The following is a 19,778-nucleotide window of genomic DNA, read 5'->3' on the forward strand; positions in this document are numbered from 1 at the left end:
TGGGGAAAGCGGGGGTGAAAGCGGTGGATTGGAGGAGTGTGGCAGTAGAGTGTGATGGAGGCTCCTTCCAATCCACTCCTGATTAATCTGTGGATTGGCTCGCCGCTCTCTCCCTCCTGCTCCCGGGGCTCCATGGAATCCGTGGCCCTGACGAGAGCCGGAGTAGGTATTTTGTAGCTCCTGTATTGGCATGACTTAAATAAGGATGCAAAGGTTCTGAGCTATTATCTTTGAGTAGGTCCGGAGGGATGAGCGCTGATAGCTGACAGTACCTTTGACCTGAGATATTGCTACGTAAAAACAAACAAAGCACTCCGGTCATTTCTCCTTCCTTATTATACCATTTTCTGCCTTTTGTGTGATTGCATCTTCTTTCCTTGACTTGGGGACTGCTGGCATTTTCGCCTTTGACCTAAGTTTAAGGAAGTATGATTTCCTGTTTAAATCAAATATTTTAATACAAAAGGAGGAAATGTATGACCTTCGCAGTGCGGCTCTACCCTCAGAAGCCTGTAGAACATTGCAAACTGTTAAGGTGGAAACGGGCCAGAAGCCTCTGCCCAAAGAAAAGGAAAGGGCGAGAGCGTCTTTGTTCAAACCCTATAAATCAGGAGGGGGTATCTTTCTTCCACCCCCTAGTGTTTATCCTTCAGACGACCAGTCACCAGCAGGATCGGGTTTTCAGGATTCACTACCGCGGATGAGACAGATGGGGGCGAGTCAACGCCTTTAAATCATCCCATCCGTGCTCTCTTCCAAGGTAATCTTGACTTTACCCTGAGGACTTCTACTATGAAGAATGTGATATAATGTGATTTCAAACCATCTAGTCTCTACAAATGAGCCATTTCTGACTAATACTATGCCTCCTTTGTTAGCTCCAGGGGTGGGCTCAGTTCAACTAGAGGCTCCTTTGGCTCATCCCTGTGATGATTTTGGTGAGCCTAGAGATAATGACATGCTGGAGCTTGAAGCGGTAGTCTCGGCTCCCAGTGTGGGGGTGGCATTGAGACCGGATGAAGAAAGGTGCCAAGGGAAGCCTTATGACCCACAAAATGTATCATCTGAACAAGAGAGGCTGCTGACTATGTTCAGAACACCCCTGAGGAACTCGTGCCACCAACTATAACAGCTCTAAATTTTGTACTATCCTCTTTGGTTAAGGTTTTCGAAAATCTGAAAACTGAGGTTTACCAGCATACGGGTATATTACTAGAGATTATGAAGGATTTGGAATTAAATGAAATAACTATGGTGGCTTTAAAATCAGCAATTAATGACTCACTGGGAGGGTTCCTGAGTGAACTTCATAAAGAAGTAAAGGATCAATCACGTAAAATGGTTAATTTGACCGAATTATGTGGGGGTTTAAAAAAGGTGTCTGTTATTCTACTAGAAAAAGCAGAACGTCATGATCACCAGACACAGGAAGGACCTCCAGGATCTCTTGCCCCTATTCTATCTGAGGCTACTCTTGATGATACTCCACTCTCAGCATCTGTGATGAAGGAGTTCTTGAGATTAGCTGTGATGGCGTACTTTGAGCTTCAATCTATGGTCCCGGACGAGTGTCCTCCAATTAACATCTCTTCTTCTGATTCGGATCTGATAGCTCCTCGGAACAAGAAAATGAATGGAAAGTCCAAAAGGAAAAGAAAAAGAAGGGCGTTAATAGCTGCTGAAATCATCTCTTCTCCAAATAAACAGCGCAAAGGGAAGAAAAAGCAGATTGCTTCAGAAACTAATCAACATCTGCGAAAGTTAAAAGACGGTTTAAAGAACCTTGAAAAATCTCAAAAGGAAATGGTTTTGATGCCCTCTGATTCTAAAAAGGGCAAGAAAATTCCTAAATTGAAATCCCAAAAAGTCCAGGTAATTACCGAAATTGAAGTGCCTGGAGGTAAATCAACTGTGGGAAGTCAAACCGATCCTGTAGAGCGACCAAAGAAAATTGCAATCTTTTTAATGGCAAAACAGAAAAAGACACCGCCTAACCCTTTGGTGAAAATTGCTCCTATTTTCTTGAAAAAATCAGAGAGGGTGGCCTTAGGTCCCTGGACCAAGGGTGCGACTTCTAGGGCCTCATTACAAACCTGGCGTTAAGGGGTTAACGGCGCCATAAAAGGCTGCAGCGCCATTAAACCCTTAACGCCCGATTCACACTTTAACACCTGCTTTTTGCAGGTGTTAAAGTCCAACCCGCTAAGGGACCTTGGTGCTAATTACGGCACCGTAATTTACGGTGCCGTAATTAGCGCCTTCCCCATTCCCATTGAGCCCTACGGGCCAAAAATGGGAATGGGGAAGGGGCCATGGTGAATGGGGATTTACCGCCCCACCAACCTTGGAATGGGGCGGTAAATCCGCCATCCACCATGGTGGAATCCGGCATGGACCATGGTGCTAATAGCACCATGGTCCAACGCCAGGATTGTAATGAGGCCCCTAGTATTGAAAATCTTCAAGTAAATACTGCTGATGTAACGAAATGCCCACCTGACAGATCTGTATTTCACAGGTCCGATGGTCATTTACAAAATCTACAGATAGGATTGCTTCCAGTTATCGGAACTGGAGTTCCTACTGGTTCAGGAGCTCCAATGGGGAATGGAAATATCCCATTAGGAGGCCAGAGGATAGATAAATTGTATAAGCAGAATCCAGATCTGAGAGTTTTTTTGTCAAGACACTCTGCATCTACACGCAATGACTCACCGTTAAATCGTTCTGCAATTCTTCTGGAAATGAAGTCAATTCCAGCCTTGAAGTACTTTTCATCAGCTGACATTAAGGCAGTGAGTTTTCCGCTTGGTTCTGACATGAATACGGCGGCAATAGTACTGAAGTCAAGACTTGGTCTAGATTTAATTATGGGAGAGGTGGTGGCTTGGGAGCAGAGGGGTTTGAAGATGTCTCTGACTTGTCCGGTACCTTTTTCCGCTAATTCTTGCCAGGTAGTTAACCAAGAGCATGCTTGGGGAGCAGTAACTAAGGATGGTCCCGCAATCATTCAATCGAATGTGTGGGATATGCTCCCCGAAGTAATCTCACAAGTTTTTCTTAAGATGGGTATGACCAATCCGAAGCTCTAGGGTCGAATCAGGTTAATGTGTTATCATGTAATACTAGAGGTTATGCCTCCTTCTCTGAGGAGCCTAGAAGATCAGACATTTTTAAAACATTTGACCTAATTCTTTTTCAAGAAACTTGGTTAACTTGTTTAGTGGGTATAGATGGTACTCTATTTTTCAGCAGTTGGCCTTGGTCCCAGGGTTTGGTAGACCAATGGGGGTTCTTATTGTGGCTTCTAGTAATTAAGTCTTTAAATCCTCTGTTATTATCTCAAACAGTATCCAGGGGATCCTTATGGTGAGACTGTCAAGAAGAAGTCCTATTGAATGTCCAAGTTGGATAGTGGTAAATTTGTATTGGAACCCTGGTGTCCTTCCATTATCCGACTTTTTGCATGCCCTTTCTGATGGTTCAGTTGATTGTTCCTTGCGATACCCTGCGGATGATATTCTTATTGCTGGGGATCTCAACTCCCAATGTATTTCCACACTGGACCCAAGGTCGCGAAACCTCAAACAGAAGTCCAGTAATGGCAAAATATGGGTAGAGTTTATGCAGGATTGGAATCTCTTTATGCTTAATGGAAACATCTGGCGGGATATCCCGAACTCCCCTTCCTGGCACAGAGGTTCCCCTTTCTCTATGATTGATTATTTTTTGCCTCAAGAAATATTTTTGAGAGTTGCTGCAGTTTGGTCATGGGGGATGGGAACAATGATGACCATGCTATGCTGAAAGTGGGCTTGTCTTATGATTGTGTTTCAGCGGCCCTTCGCTATGGTCAAGAGCTTTTTATTAATAATGCAGGAAACGCTATCAGAAAGTTTCCCAAAGGGGGACAACTACTAAACAAGGAGATGAGACATAGGATGAGTCATTTATCTGTCCAGCAATTGTCTGAGTTCTGTACTCCTGTTTTTTTTTAATTTTCTGTCTGATTTGGCTCCGGTGGAGTTTCCCATGCAGAAACCCCACAAGATCCATAAACATTCCTTCAACGATCAAATTATAGCCCAAAAGACTGAACTGAGGCGTCAGAGATCTATCCTAAAGAGATCGGGTCTATGTGTGAAAGCTTATTGGGAGGGAGTAGCAAAGCTAAAAAATAATTATAGGAATTGGCGTTGTGCCTATAAGCATCTGGTACTTCAGCAGGATGCTGAGAGAATGCTTTGTGCCCTATCTCTTAGGAATTCTCGGTATTTTTCATCAATGGTGAGAATGAATGAGGTAACTCATCACCAGAAACAGGATTCTGTTATCCAGGAGAGGGTGTGGCTTGACCATTTTGCCAAGGTTTATGACTCTGAGGCTCCAGTGTGCTCGGTTGTGGATATAATGTCCAATTGGTGTCTCAAATTTAACGTTCCGGACCTTGAATTGCTAATTAAGAAATCTTCAGCCTCAAGAGAGTCTGGTCCGAATGGTTTGAGTAACTCGATTTTGAAACTGGATCCAGTCACCTGGGCGAAGGTTCTAAAGGTCCTCTTTGATAACATCATTATCCAGAAGAGAATTCTAGACTCCTGGAAACAATCCATAGTTATACCTATCTATAATAAGGGTGATAGGTCACTGGCTTCTAATTATTGCCCTATTTCTCTGCTAGATGCCGATAGTAAAATCTTTTCGGGCATCATTTTAGGGGAATTGGAAACCTGGGCAAAAACAAAGGTAATTATCCCTAAGCAGCAATCTGGTTTTAGAAAGGGCTTTTCTACTTCATTGAATGGGCTTGTCTTGAATTGCCTTGCTGCAAAGTCATTTATCAAGGGTGGACCTGCCCTTTTTGGAGCCTGGATTGACCTATCCCAGGCATTTGATATGGTTGATAGGAATTTACTGTGGGGAAAACTGGATGCCTGGGGAATTCCCCCTGGTCTACTTTCCATTCTGAGAGAGCTGCACTCCAATAATTACATGCGGGTCAGACTTGGCAGATCGGGTCTGCATTCTGATCCAATTAGGATAACTAGAGGGGTACGACAAGGTTGTTTATTAGCCCCCATGCTTTTCATCCTCTTTATGGCGGATCTATCTAACTGGTTGCAGGATATTGGTTTAATATCTCCATCCATTGGCAATGCAAAAATAAATTGGTTAGCTTATGCGGATGACGTAGTAGTCCTAGATTATTCACAAGTGGGGCTGCAACATCTGTTGTCCGCGTTAGAATCTTATGCTAGGAGCAATAATTTAAATATAAACCCCTCAAAATCCAAGATTCTTCTATTCAAGAGACCAAATAAAATAGTGAAACATTTTGCTTGGAAGTTGGATCAGTCTCCGGTAGAGGTTGTTTCAGAACTAACTTATCTGGGAGCTGTATTGAGATCTTTTCCATCAAAGAATAGTCTGTTGTCATCTATTGATCTAAAATTGGTGAAACTAGGTGCTCAGATGAACAAAATGAATTCCAAGTTTGGCAAATTCTCTATCCTTCCCCTTGTAACATTCTATATAGGGAAGGTAGTTCCCATAATTTTATATGGTTTGGACTATAACGCTGTAGCTTTGGAGATAGAATGGGATGTAATAAAATCTAGGATTTGGAAAAGTAATTTCGGTCTGCCAGACTGTGTTCCCATTGTTTGCTTCCGATATGAACTTGGTCTCTCGTCACTCAGATCATGGCTAGAATGAAAGTGGTTGACTCTTTACAGATTAATCCTAGACCCTCCAAAGAATTCCCTTTTTGAAGAAGCAACTATAGATATGCAACAAGGGAACAATGATTTTCTGTGTAGATTGGGGCAAAAATGTTTGGAACTATTGTCTGGTTGTGACTGTGATGTTGAGTTGCTTCTGCAGAACCCTTTAAAAGTGAAAGAAAAAATGGAATTGGCTGATTGGATAGACACGATTGATGATATGCGAAGAACCAAAAGATCAGCCTCTTTGACAGTGCTGGATAAACGCTTATCATTCGTGCCTGCTTATTTAAAGAAGTCCCCTAACCCTCGGTTTAGATCTACTTTTCTGAGATTTCGCCTAAATTTACTCTCTACTCTAGAATTATTAGCTATCAGAGATAAGGAAGGGGGGACTTTATCAATTTGTGACAGGTGTCCTAGTAGTGAAGTCCAGACTATTAAGCATTTATTATCTAATTGTCTTGGGACCTGGAGTATCAGGGCTAGACTTTTTAGTAGATTTGTACATGATGAGTCTCATCTTAATACCGATGACTTTTGGGCAAGATTATCGTCTGGTAATGAGATGGCTCTATCAATTGAGGTGGGAAGATGTTTAAGGGAATTGAAGTTAGTAACAGATTGAACTGTTTGCGCTGATTTGAATTTCTTTCCCCTCTTTCCTTTTTTTTATGTGCTCTATTTAAAGCTTGTAAACTGATGGATGATTTGTATCTGTTCTTATTTTTGTGTACTGTATGTCGAAATGTGTTAAAAGTCAAATTCTGGCTATTGCACTATAAATAAATAAATAATAATAAAAACAATAATCAAGAGAAAGAGCATGCCAGGGAGCCGGGGGAATATCCAGTGGTTGTAGGAGGCCAGCTGGTTTCTGTTTTTGTGATTTATTTTGTGCACATATCCCACAGGATAGAACGAATCGAGCAATGCACTTACGCCAGGTTGGCCACCAATAATTCTGTTTAACCTTGGCTAGAGTCTTAGCAATTGCATGATGGACTTCGATCAGGGAATCGTGATAACCAGACATGACCAATTCCTGCAGATCTTTACTTGGTAGATATAGTCGTTCCCTGAAGTAGGGTAATCCATCCAGAACCGTGTGATGTTTATTTTGGGAATTCCATTTCTGAAAGATCTCGGGGTTCATTAAAGTTTGAATCTTATCTTGAAGTTCACTCAGAGTCAATGTGGTGGTGAGTACCAGTAGTTTATCACTTGGGATGATGGCAACAGGGTCCAGGGTACTGTTCGTTTTCTCTTCAACACCCATACGAGACAAACATCGTCCTTCCGATTCCGAACTCCCGGTCGGTATGTTATTACGTAATCGTATTCTGCGAAGAATAGAGCCCACCACAACTGTTGTGACGATTGGGCTTTTGCTGACTTTAGTTATTCAAGGTTTCGGTGATCTGTGATTACAGTGATGGTATGTCTGGCACCTAATAAATACTGCCGCCAGGCTTAGAAGGCTGATTTTATTGACAACAATTCTTTGTCTGTAATTGCATAGTTAAGTTTTGGTGGTGAGAATTTACGTGATCAAAAGGCCACGGGGTGTAAATGGCCTGTCTCTGGCTCTCTTTGAGAGAGAACTGCTCCCATAGCTACGCTGGAAGCATCAGTTTCCACTACATAGGGGAGATCAGGGTGAGGAAGTCGTAAATTGGCACAGAGGTGAATCTTTTCTTGAGTTCTTGAAAGGCCTGTTCCGCCTCTTCAGTCCATTGGAATTTTTTGCTGTTTTATCTCAGTAACGATGTGATTGGGAGGACTATCCATGAGAAATCTGTAATAAATCGGCAATCAAAATTTGCAAAGCCGAGCATGCTTTGGGTTCCTTTAAGTGAAGAAGGTGACTGCCAATTAAGGATGGCATTTACTTTGTGTAAATCCATCTTGACTCCCTTTGGCGAGAGAACAAAAGCGGAACTCAACATCGGTGACATGGAAGGAGCATTTCTCGAGTTTAGCATACAGTTTGTGCTGGCGAAGTTTTGCAAGGACTGAGCGAACATGTTCCACATGATCTCTTTCATAGGGGGAATACACCAGCATGTCATCAATATTGACCAGGGCACAGAATTCCCATAAGACATCATTCATGAAATATTGGAATGCTGCGGGAGTGTTGCACAGCCCGAAAGGCATTACCTGATATTCGTACAGGCCATACTTGGTACGAAACACGATTTTCCATTCATCCCCTTTCTTAACACGTACAAGGTAATATGCTCCTCTGAGGTCTAGTTTGGTGTAGATTCGAGCATCCTTTACCTGGTCCAACAGTTCTGGGATAAGGGGCAAAGCGTAGGAGTTTTTTACTGTGATTTGATTAAGTGCATGGTAATCGATGCAAGTCCTCAAATCTCATTCCTTCTTGGGTACGAAGAATAAGGGAGAGGCTGCCATTGACTTTGACGGGCGGATAAACCCATTAGCAGGTATTGATCCAGATAGGACTTCAAGTGGAGATTTTCAGTTTCGGTAAGTGCATAAATTTGACCACAAGGAACCTGTGCACCAGGTATCAGGTCGATCTAACAGTCATAGGGCCTATGTGGCGGTAATGTGTTAGCTTGATCCTTCTGAAAAACATCTTGATAATCCTGATATTCTTTTGGTAAGGTATCCATTGGTTCCGCGATCCCCGATGCTATTCCTTGAACAGATTTCAGGTTTGGCTGTGTTATAGATTTCGGGTAGCAAGCGTGGGCGCATTCGTCGGAAAAGGTCAGTCTCTTTGCATGCCAGTCTATGTGGGGATTGTGAGTTACTAACCATGGCATCCCTAAGATCAACCGGAATTGAGTAGCTTTGATGAGGTCAAACGTGATTGCTTCTTGATGTCCATCCTGACACAGAAGGGTTAATTCTGTTGTGCATTGGGTTACTGGTCCAGAAGCAATTTCTGTACCGTCAACAGTAATAACCTTTTCAGTTGTTGGTTTTGTGCATAAGGGAAGTCCCATTTTGTTGCCAGATCTCGATCTATGGAAATACCAACTGTCTGCCTATATATGCCTCTATGGCATGCATCGGTGACGGTCATTGGTGAATGATCAAGGTTACTGGCAGGGCGAAATGTAAGGTCTGTGACTCATCCTTCTCGCTCGAGAAGCGGTCCTCTACGCTTGCCGGGCCTGGTAGTTTTCCGATTCCTTTCCATCATCTTCTTTCTCTGCAGCGCCTACCACCTTCATTGGAGGTTTCACTGGACATTCTTTGAGGTAGTGACCCGATTTACCACAGTATAGGCATAACTGTAGCTGTCTCCTCTTGTCTCTTTCAACCTTGGTTAAAGGGGGTCATACTCCTCCAATCTGCACGGGTTCTGTGGTACTTTCTGGTGGGCGTTGAACATTATCTTTTGAACGTACGTACATGGCACAATTTCTGAGTCTACTTCGGTCTGTTCTTCGATCCTGTAATCTATGGTCCAACTGAACTACCAGGTTGATAAACTCTGCACAGTCTTTCGGTGGGTCTACCACTTGAGCAAGGACATCCTTCAGATCTCCCCGTAGGCCCTGATGAAATAACGTGGTTCTTTTATCTTCTGGCCACCCCGCTTCTACAACCAGTCCCATTAAAGGTGGCAATATAAGTCAGCAAATCTTGATTCCGTTGGCGGAGGGACAGGAGCGTGTTATCAAGAGCTTGTCCATGCTAGTGTTGAGCAAATAACTTTTCCATCTCCTGTTGAAAACCCCTGAAGTTCTACAGTAATGGGTCATCCCGTCTCACTAAAGGTACCGACCAGTCTGCGGCACTTCCACTCAAATATGATAACATGAAGGCCACCCTCGCCTGGTCGTTTGGGAAAGCCCAAGGCCTACAAAGAAAATGGAGGTGGCACTGGTTCAAGAATGTTGCATACCTTCTGGGGTCTCCTTTAAACCGTTCTGGTGGTGCCAGGGGTACTGCTCTCAGCAACGTTATCCGTACTGGTTTGACTGATGATGGTGTAGTGACCGATGGGGCGAATCCGGGCAATGGAGCCTGCCCCACCTGTGTTTGTAGTAGCTGTTTGCTAAGTTCATCAGTACGTCTTTTGTGACTATTAACTCTCATCTTAAGGCATTGGTTTCCTGCCGGGCTGCGTGTACCTCGTCGCGTAATTGTCCCAAAAGCTGGGCTAACTGATCAGTTTCAGATGTCTCCATGACACCCAGGTGGATAAGGTTTAAAGGCTTTGTGTTCTGTTACACTCAACTGATATCCCCGGAGGAGTCCGGAAGGCTCGCGGATCTGGAACCCTGTATGCGTAGGTGCCCAGTGCTGAATAATGAATCTGCAATTACAGAAGGGAGGATTTGTGATAACTGTCTCTAATGGGTGAATCTCCCATCTCCCTCAATCTCTTCCCACTGGGTTCTTTTTCACCTAAGTTATTTGTAGGTTGAGCTATCCATCCTGCGTTTCTTGTGCAGGGGTGCTTGACGTTTGTTGGCGAGCTGCCCGACTTGCTTCACTGGTGCAGTATGCCTTCCTTGGGCCCAGGCCTGCTGTGACCCCGAATCTGCTGGTAGGCAGGTAGGTTTGTTAATTGTAAGTCTTTGTTCTGTTGATGGTGGGAATTTCTTAATGTCTTTATCTCCTTCTTTTCAGGTGCGAAGGTCTTGATGCTGGCCTGCCAGATGGAGAGGCACGTTTCTAGGTAAGAGAAAGCGCGAAGCGCAGCGCCTTTATTGTCTTTTAAAGCTAACCTGTGTTTTCCTCTTCTTCTCCTCACAGGCCGCTGTGGTGCTGCGAGTGTATGACAGCGCGATGAAAAACAGGCTCCCGGAATCCGTTAAGGTAAGTACAGTGCTGTGCGGTTGTTTAATATTGAAAGCAAACCTGAATATGTCTCTTTTCCTTTGCAGATGTTGCTGTGGTGCTCCGGATGGAAGCGTGGCATAGCGTGATGGAATTCAGGCAAGATTGATGGAATTTGATGTTTTGGAAGCACGCGTTCTAATATTGTTTTTCCCTTTCTCTTTATTGCAGGTCACAATGTTTGAACAGCAGCTGTGGTAGCGGTTCGCCGGAAGTCCTTCAGCTAGTACTCACAGGTGAGTGATGTATCTTCTTCTCTCGGTTTCCGCAGAATGCAGCCTGGTTGAGATGCTGAGTGCTGGATGGTGTTTTCTCAGGTAAGACAGAATAATCTTGTTCTTGTTCTTCCAGGAGTACAGGAAGATGCTGAAGACCAGGAGCAGGACACGGTGTGCGTCACGCTGCTGGTTGCAGAATAACACGAAGCATGTTCAGGTGTGTTTTATATAGCCCAGGTAAAATAGTACCAGGGAAAATAGTTCCAGGCCTGCCACACCCAAAACACTGGACCGCATGGCTTGGTTCTTAGAACTAGACTGCGTGGGTGCTTCCATGTTGGATTTAAAGGCCCATGTACATAAATGGGACCTAGTTTGAACAGCCCTTCCCTCCTACATATGAGGCTGGTGCCAAAGGCGCCAGGAATGGCTCCAGGAGCCCTTTTGCAGTGGTTTTAAGGCCCTCATGGTTCTGGTGGGAGACTGCTTGTGGCACAACGTGGGCCCCCTCACAGTGGTCATGACACATAACTGATAATTTTGTGAGTGAACAGTGTTAATTTTGGTATGTCTAAAGAGAATATTGTAATTTGTCCTTTGGGATGTTATTTTCATTTAATCAAAGTTACCTCATTTGCTCTTGTGTTGTTGTTGTGTTTGCCATTTCTATTATAGGTAGATTTGCTTCTATTAGTACAATCACAGGTGAAATATTGTTCCTTGTGCAACAATTTGTAACAAAATAATTGTATGAGAAGGTGCTTTCTTACTTCATGTCTTTTTTTAGTGCAGTGTCCCTTTTAGTTCTGGTGGAACCATTAAATTTAATACCATTGTAAACCAACTTATTGTGAAAAGTGTGGCTTACTTAGAAGAACAGTGCAGAGAGAGGTGATGTCACATTATTGTATTACTAATGTCTTTTTTTCTTAATTTACATTTTACAATACGTACACATGACTCCCTTCTCTCATGGTTCATACATTAAGTTTGAATTATAGGGTGTATACTTTGAACTATACACAGCGTTCCTCTGCAGTAAGTATAAATGCGGTACACGATTTATGCATATTTCATAATTAAATTAGCTAAATTCAGCTATTATTTATACTGTTATATTAGTTGATATTATCACTTTTGTTTTGCCAGTATTAGATTTTAGCATACTGCAATTTTCTTAGCCATATTTATATATGAACATAATTACATGTGACATATAAATGTTGTATTTTACATTGTTCCATGGTATTTGCATTATACGATTATTGAAATCCTGTTGGATTTGTTTTTCCTTTTCATATGCCAGACAGTGTTTTTCTGCAGTATTTTAAGTCATGTCTCCCGACTTTCTTCACCCAAACTAATTGCACACATTAGGCCTTAGATATATTGTGGCCTCACCAACATATGTCCATTCAGGTGTTCTTGTCTTTGTCTCAGTGATTGTGTTCTTTTGAGTCTGTAGTGTGTGTTTTGTAGTGTTTTCCTGCACTGGTGGGGTAATAGTGAGAGATGAAATGATTAGTGGGGTGTATTTTGTGGAGCTGGCTGTCGTATGTTTACTTTGAATGTTGTAGTGTCTGCTGCATATATGACCGAACATGACAGATGTACCCAGGATGTTCTTATGATGATTGCCTCACTGTAAATGAATGAATCTATGGAGAAAATTACTAGTGTCAATTCCCTTTTTACATCTTTGTAGTAACCTCAAAATATTGCAACACCCTAGAGTGCAGATTGCCCATAGGTGGTGCCTGGGGGATAGGTTTAAGGGTGCATGTAGACATATGTGGTGGTTGCGGTGGATGTATGTGTCCTGCCAGCATGTGTTGTGTGATTGTCAGTGGGAGTAGAGTAGTCTGTGATGTAGAGGTGGAGGCGATGATTCTGTGATAGTTTGCATGGGTGTAGAGTGGATTGGCAGGTGTATGTGGCATGGAATCTGTGCATTTCATAGAGGTGGGTGGGGTGAGAGTGTGTGGATGAGCTTACCCCATGTTAAGGTCATTTAGAGTTCATAACACGTTTGAAGACTCCACTGGAATATTATAGATGGCTGCAACTGTCTGGTTTTGAAGGACATGTATTGATATATCCATGCATGTGCAGAAGGGCTGGAGAGACTAAATGAAATGAAAAAACATGTGTGAAAAGAAAAACATTCTCTGAAAGTCACATGATGATACGCCACACCACATGCACAACAGGGCAATGATTAGCACACACAAGCATGCACTGGGACAGACATAAACGCGCAGTAGATTTGTGGAGACAAAAATAATGAAATCTATAACACACAACATGCAATAGGGCTGGCACACACAGAGCATGGTTGGTGAAACAAAAAGAAATGAGAAACATCCAGCAAAAACAAAAGAATTCATGAAACACACAAGATGATCAGGAGCACGAAACATTCACTATTCATGCACGATAGGGTCAAAACAAAATTTTAAAACATACAGTGAAATGAAAAATCGTCTCTGAAACATACAAGAGGATGACCACGTGCAACATTAAGAAGGACCCTAAAATATACTGCGAAAGTAAATATGATATATACTGCATAATGCAGAAGACGATACACTGCACTCAGTACAATTCTATAATAATTCACAAACAAATCGTACAATACTGTCTTCAAAAACAAAGAAATAAGTGTGAATCTTTTTTTAAAAAAAACTATTACTAGAAACATAAAATAAAACCAATATTGATGCGAATTTAACGCACCCTTACAAGTAAAAGGTCAGGAAATAAGTTTAGCATATTTGTAAATCTTCATAATGTACACCAACAACATACAAAGATGCCAACAAACATTACAGTCTTATAACATACATTACAATCTAAATAAAAGTCCTAACATACATATTCAAATAAATACCATAAAAACACATGCTCACTCTTAAACAAGAAACTACCTCACAAACACATACACTCTTACAATCACTTTCATGCTACTCATATTACATTTCACAGCAAACAATAACACACCTATAAATATTAATACAAACAAGCACAATTCAGCATCAATGTACAAACAAAACACAAAACTCTATAAACTCATTAATACATTAATAACAATCCAAAACAAACGTTTTATTTAAGGTACCAACAGTGCTGTTTTATTTCCTTTTACATGTTTGTAGACTTTAACACTTTGTAGGTATCACCTTACCACTTTTTCTTAAGCGTTATATTCAGTGAAATAATTTTCTTATACAAGCTTTATGGTTGTAGTGCAAGAAGTAACATTGCCAGTTTTGGTTTCCAAAGAAATGCACTGTTAATGACATCTGCCCATATAGAAATTCCCCAAGGAAATCGGGTCTCGGTTTAATTATTATAGTTGTTAGGGTGTAATGTTTGTGTTCCTCAAATGCAATGTCAAGAAAACAATGAAATATTTTTTGCATGTACTGTGGGATGTTTTTACCCATGCATGCAAGCCCTACAATAAAACTGTGCAGTACTGGCATGGAAAACATCATGATGGCCAGAACTCCCCAGAGAGTGCACAGGGAAAACACGAAGAATAGGCTGCCACCCATTTTTGCCTATGTTGTGAGCACAGGAGGGCACTGCCTAAAACCACCATTGGGCTACACACAGAGTAGCCTGAAACCATTGGGAATGGCAATGCTGATTGCCAAAAGCAACCCAGAACTGTGGGGAATTCATTTTCTTAATCCCAAAAATGGTTGCATTACCAGTACTCACCACTATCAGAAAGCCGAAACCTGGCTTAATGAAACTGAATTCTGGCTGACATCTACCCCCGACAGGAGTTGAAACTGGATGCTCAGCCGCTCTGCCCCTGGCCAAAAGGAGTTAACACCTCTCTGATTAGATTAGGGGTGGAGCAGCTGGGGACTACAGGGAGTTGAACAAAGGCCTGTCCTGGACTCAGGCAAATGTTATATTGGGGGCGTCGTAAAATAGCTTCCTCTTGGGAGAAACTGGGGGGCAGCTGTGCCTCTGTGAACAAGCTGGCTTGGGGGAAGTGGATAAACCAGTTATTCCACCATGTGATGTGGGAAGCCACACCCCTTTTTGACCAGAGCATAATTTTAAAAAGATAGATAACTCATAGTGCGGACTTGTCAGAATTATATAAGTAATATCATTATTTTTGTGATTTTTCTGTGAACATTTTGAGAGGCGTTAGGACCCTGTGGTGTATTCTGGGGGGTTGCTAGCGGAAAATAGGATCTCACTCCAAATGTCTGCATGTTAAAAATCTGACACTTCATCAATTAATGTCCATACTCTTTGCGCACATGTGTGTAATTTTGGGTAAATGTCCGATATTGCAAAACCAGTTAAAAAGTGCAAAATGTTGTCATTTTTGAATGCAAGCCCCCAGGAAGATCAGAGGCGGACAAGCATGGACCATAAGGAATATATAATGTGCACATGTAATTTCAACAAATTGTATATCTGGGAAAGATGTATTTGAATCAAATATAGATTTGTCGGCAAACTGACAAGGGGAGGATCCTCTGACCCATAAACAGACCTCATCATGATGACAATCCATTTCCTTCCCCCAATCATGGGAGAGGGGAGAATTGGGCCAATGACAAGTAGAGAGGAGCAGGCTTAGCTAGGCCCAGGCACACAACCCATTTTCAAAACACATAAAAAGAGACTGCTGGGACAGGTAGAGACATTCAATTCCATTTGCTGCGGAGCATGCTGACCGACGACTTCGCATCCAGGGATCCAACACTTAGACTTCCAAGCTAAACAGAGACTACAGAACTTTGAACCAAGAAGGCCCACTGCAAGCAAATGTATTTGTCAGCAGGCCTCAAAATCATTTGCAAACTATTCCACAGTCGGGCGAGCTGTCTGAATTCTTTTGCCAAGAACTCTTGCCAGTACCCAGAAAGCAGTGTTACATCCAGAATCCACTTGATCCGGACCAGAAAGCAGAGCAGTATCCAGAACCAGAGGCCGCTGAATCCAGAGAGGCTAGACCAGCAGAGCAGAGCTGACCCAGACCGCTGTGAGCAGAACCAGAGAGATGACCCAGATCACTGTGAAGTGCCGAGACCAGAACCAGAGTCCAGTCCAAGACCTGACCAGATTGTTGCTGAGGCCTATTTCAAATTTATATTGTGAGTACCTAGCAGAACTGTGCAGAACCAATCTCTTAGTTAAAATAATCTAATCCAAACTATTTTAACCTAAGTAGAACAGCCTCCTAGAAATCGTGTCATCTGTCATTTGTAAAGCTGCACAACTGTCACCTGTCAATTCTGAAGCTGCAAGCTGTCACCTGTCATTTTGAGTTTTACTTTAAATCCGAAAAACTACCTTTATTTAATCATCCGTATCTCTGGAACCGTTTGGGCTAGGAACGATATTTAACTTTCCTCTGAAAGCTTAGAATCTAAGCTTTCCAGACAAGGTTTCTAGACAAATCCGATCTATGAAAGTCTCGTCAAAACAGGTTCACCCTGTTCCTCCAAAACCATCAAGGACCATATTGACTCCCTGGCTCCTGCCCTTGCCAATTTCTGCAACCATTCCTTTGCTACTGGAGTCTTCCCATTCCCCCTTAAGCACTCTCTTGTGCACCCTCTTCTCTAGAAACCCTCTCCCGACCCCTCCTTCCCTGCTAACTATCCCCCAATCTCCATCACTCCCTTCCTTGACAAATTCCTGGAAAAGCTGCCCATCTCCCAGCTTAATCTTCACACTGAATCTGTTAGCTGTCTTCATGACCACCAGTCTGGCTTCAGAACTGCCAGAAGCACGGACACTGCTCTCCTGAACATCCGTGAAGACCTGCTCTCAAACCTTGATTCCAACACGCCCTGTGTCCTCATCCTACTTGATCTCTCTTCTGCCTTTGACACGTTCAACCATGCCATCCTGCTCAACCATCTCTGTGATAAACTGGGTATCACTGGTCAGGCCCTGGCATGGCTGACTCTTTCCTCTCTGATCGATCCTCCCAGGTCCAACTTTGGTCCTTCTTCTCCTCTATCTTTATCTCTACCTGTGGTGTCCCCCAGGGGTCTAACCCCTCTGCCTGGCTGTTCAATCAATACCTGGCACTTCTTGCCCACAGCATTGCTGCTCTCTACCTCAACTTTCAGTGCTATGCGGATGATACTCAGCTAATTTTCAGGCTTCCTTCGGCCACCTCTTCTCCGTCTCTCATCTCTGACTGTCTGTCTGCTATCCAGGAGTGGTGTGCCGCCAATGACCTCTGCCTCAATGCAAGTAAGACTGAGATTCTCCTCATCAGTACACCCGCTCCCTCCTTTCCTGCCACTCTCTGGCCGGCCTCTCTTGGCCCTCTTTCTGCTCCTACCTGCGAGGCTAAAAGCTTGGGGTCATTTTCGACTCCACACTCTCCTTCTCTCCTCACATCTCTGACGTATCTAAGAAGTCACACTACCAGCTGCACCTCCTCAGAGGTATTCTTCTGTTCCTCTCCTTCCCCCAGAAGCTCACTGTCTCCAGAGCTCTGGTTCTCTCTAGGCTGAACTACTGCAACAGCCTCTTTCTAAATCTGCCTGCCTCTACTCTCCGCCCTCTGCAACTCATCCAGAACAGGACTGCTAGACTTGTCCTTGGCCTCAAGCCCAGTGATCGTATCTTTTCCGGACTGAAATCTCTGCAGTGGCTCCCAGTGGCTGCGAGGATTAAGGTCAATACCCTCTGCATTGCCCACAAGGCCTTCTGGGGCCTAGGGCCTGAATACCTTCAACTCTCTCTTCCTAAATATCTTCCCTCTCAAGCTCTTCACTCATCCGCCTCCAACTCCCTCAAGGTCAGTCGCTTCTCCAAGAAAGAAGTTGGTGGTACATCTCTCTCTTCGGCTGGGGTCTCCCTCTGGAACAGCCTCCCTGCCTCCCTGAAACTTGAGGAGAACCACCTCAGGCGAAGCACCTCAAAACCTTCCTCTTTGCTTCTGCTTTCTCTGCTGAATTCCTGGCTGAATCTGCACTGGTAACCTGGCCACTCTCTGATCTCGGGCCCAGGGCCCCTCCCCCGCCAGCTACAAACTTGCACTGCCTCCCCAGCCAACCCGGCACTTCGGGACTGTTTTCTGTATCCTGACAGTCCCCCACTAGAACTTGACACCTGATGTCAGCACTTTCCTCTGTACTTGCCACCAGATGGCCCTGCTTCTCTTATTGTTATTTATTCTATTACCCCTTGTACCCCCTGTACTGCATTGTCCCCACCCCGTCCCACTTTGCACTTTTCCTCTTCCCCCTTCCTCTGCACTTGCGTGATCTGAATGACACTCCCTCTGTTCCCCCTCCCTTGCCGCGTCGCGCCTTGAAACACGTGTATAGGCGCGTTAAAAATGCCATATCGTATCATATCATCCAAAGTGCTCAGCACTCTATTAGAGGTCTGCTCGTGATTTAACACGGATGCTTCAAAGGCCTGTACAATTTTAAAAGGCACATACTCGTAGTCCTTTCTTTCTCCTGGACAGAATTGACACAAAGGTAGCCTGCCTGCAGGTATACTACCTGTCTGAGACTATACAGCATCACTTGTAATGTGCAGTACTCAATTGTAGTAAGCATACACATGTGTGACATAGCGCCAGCAATTAATGGCTTACAGTACTGCAACCTAACTGTACAAGGCTGCACATTAAATCACTCCTCCACATAAATTGCTGGTGCCTTGCTTCACAGTACTTCATAATGGCATGGTACATAGAGTAAAATGGCGGTTTTTTACTTATAATTGTTCTTTTATAACGCCCTTAATACCGGTGACTAATTTCTAAGCGTGAGACCTGGATTCGAACCTGCATTGCTATGTGTTGTCTTGCTTCCAAGACAAACGTGTTTCCCCTGAGCTATCCTCCCATGTGCATCAGAATGCCCCCCTCGCCAAATATTTCTCAGTGTTTAGCCATGCATCATGGCATGGCCTGCTCAATTTACAAAACAAAACACATGAATGCAGCGCGTGGGCGGAAAAACTATCAATGCACTACAAAAACATCTTAAAAATAAAGACGCACAGAGTCATATCCCTGTGTTTCACCTGGACAAAAGAGACACACGGATAGATTGCCAGCAGTTACATTACTGGTGCCAGACTGCACAGTGTCACTTAGTAACCATGTGTGGTAGTGGACTCCTGTAGGCACATGTGTGTGCCAGATTACATAGTTTCTCCAAAAAACAGCCTAAAGTACAGCAACCTTGCACATCCAATATTTACCACCTGTGGTAGTGATTTCCTACACACCAAAGGCTGGAGACTGACCTAACAGTGCTGCACAACGCCATGGCACATATTTTAAAATGGTGGAATTCACACGGGCATCAGAGTCCGTGGCATTTATTATTAACCATATGTTACTGCACTGAACTTGTGGTATGATAACAACAATCATTGGCTATGCCAACAGTTCTGGATTTTGTGTAAGCATGGGAATGGATTTTGCGAGGCACTGACATACTAGTATTAGCTGGCCATTAATGGTAGATCTTCTGTGTGTCTATTCTTGTCCCGTTTTTGTAATCACTGTCCTGTCTTTTTGGAATGCGCTCTGATGCCTGCGGGCTTTAGCGCTATATAAATAAATAAATAAATAAATAAATAAGTAAGTAAGTAAAAATGGGACATCCTTGAAGGACATTCATCCTGCTTATTAAACAATTGGCAGAAAACACACTTTGTTAATGCATTTTCATTACACCAGCAGAGCATTTACAACTCTAACTAAGCCATTAATTTTCCAAAGACACTGAAAAGGCCCTTTGAACATACCAGGTGATGTTACTGCTTGATATAGCTTGCTCAACAACATTCCAGGGGGATGTGTTTTAGGTGAGAAGTGGCATGAAGTGGCTGGTAAGGGCCATAGGAATTAGCATTGCCATGGGCAGTCAAAGGGTAGGCAAAGACGCAAACAACACCTAGAATATTTGTGCCCCCCCCTTGTATCCTGCCTCTTCCTTATCTGTGATCTAATGCAATCATTTTGGCATGTAGATGGTGCTTT

The sequence above is a fragment of the Ambystoma mexicanum genome, chromosome 5p (assembly GCF_040938575.1).
Source record: "Ambystoma mexicanum isolate Mex_15411 chromosome 5p, UKY_AmexF1_1, whole genome shotgun sequence".
NCBI classification, from domain to species: Eukaryota; Metazoa; Chordata; class Amphibia; order Caudata; family Ambystomatidae; genus Ambystoma; species Ambystoma mexicanum.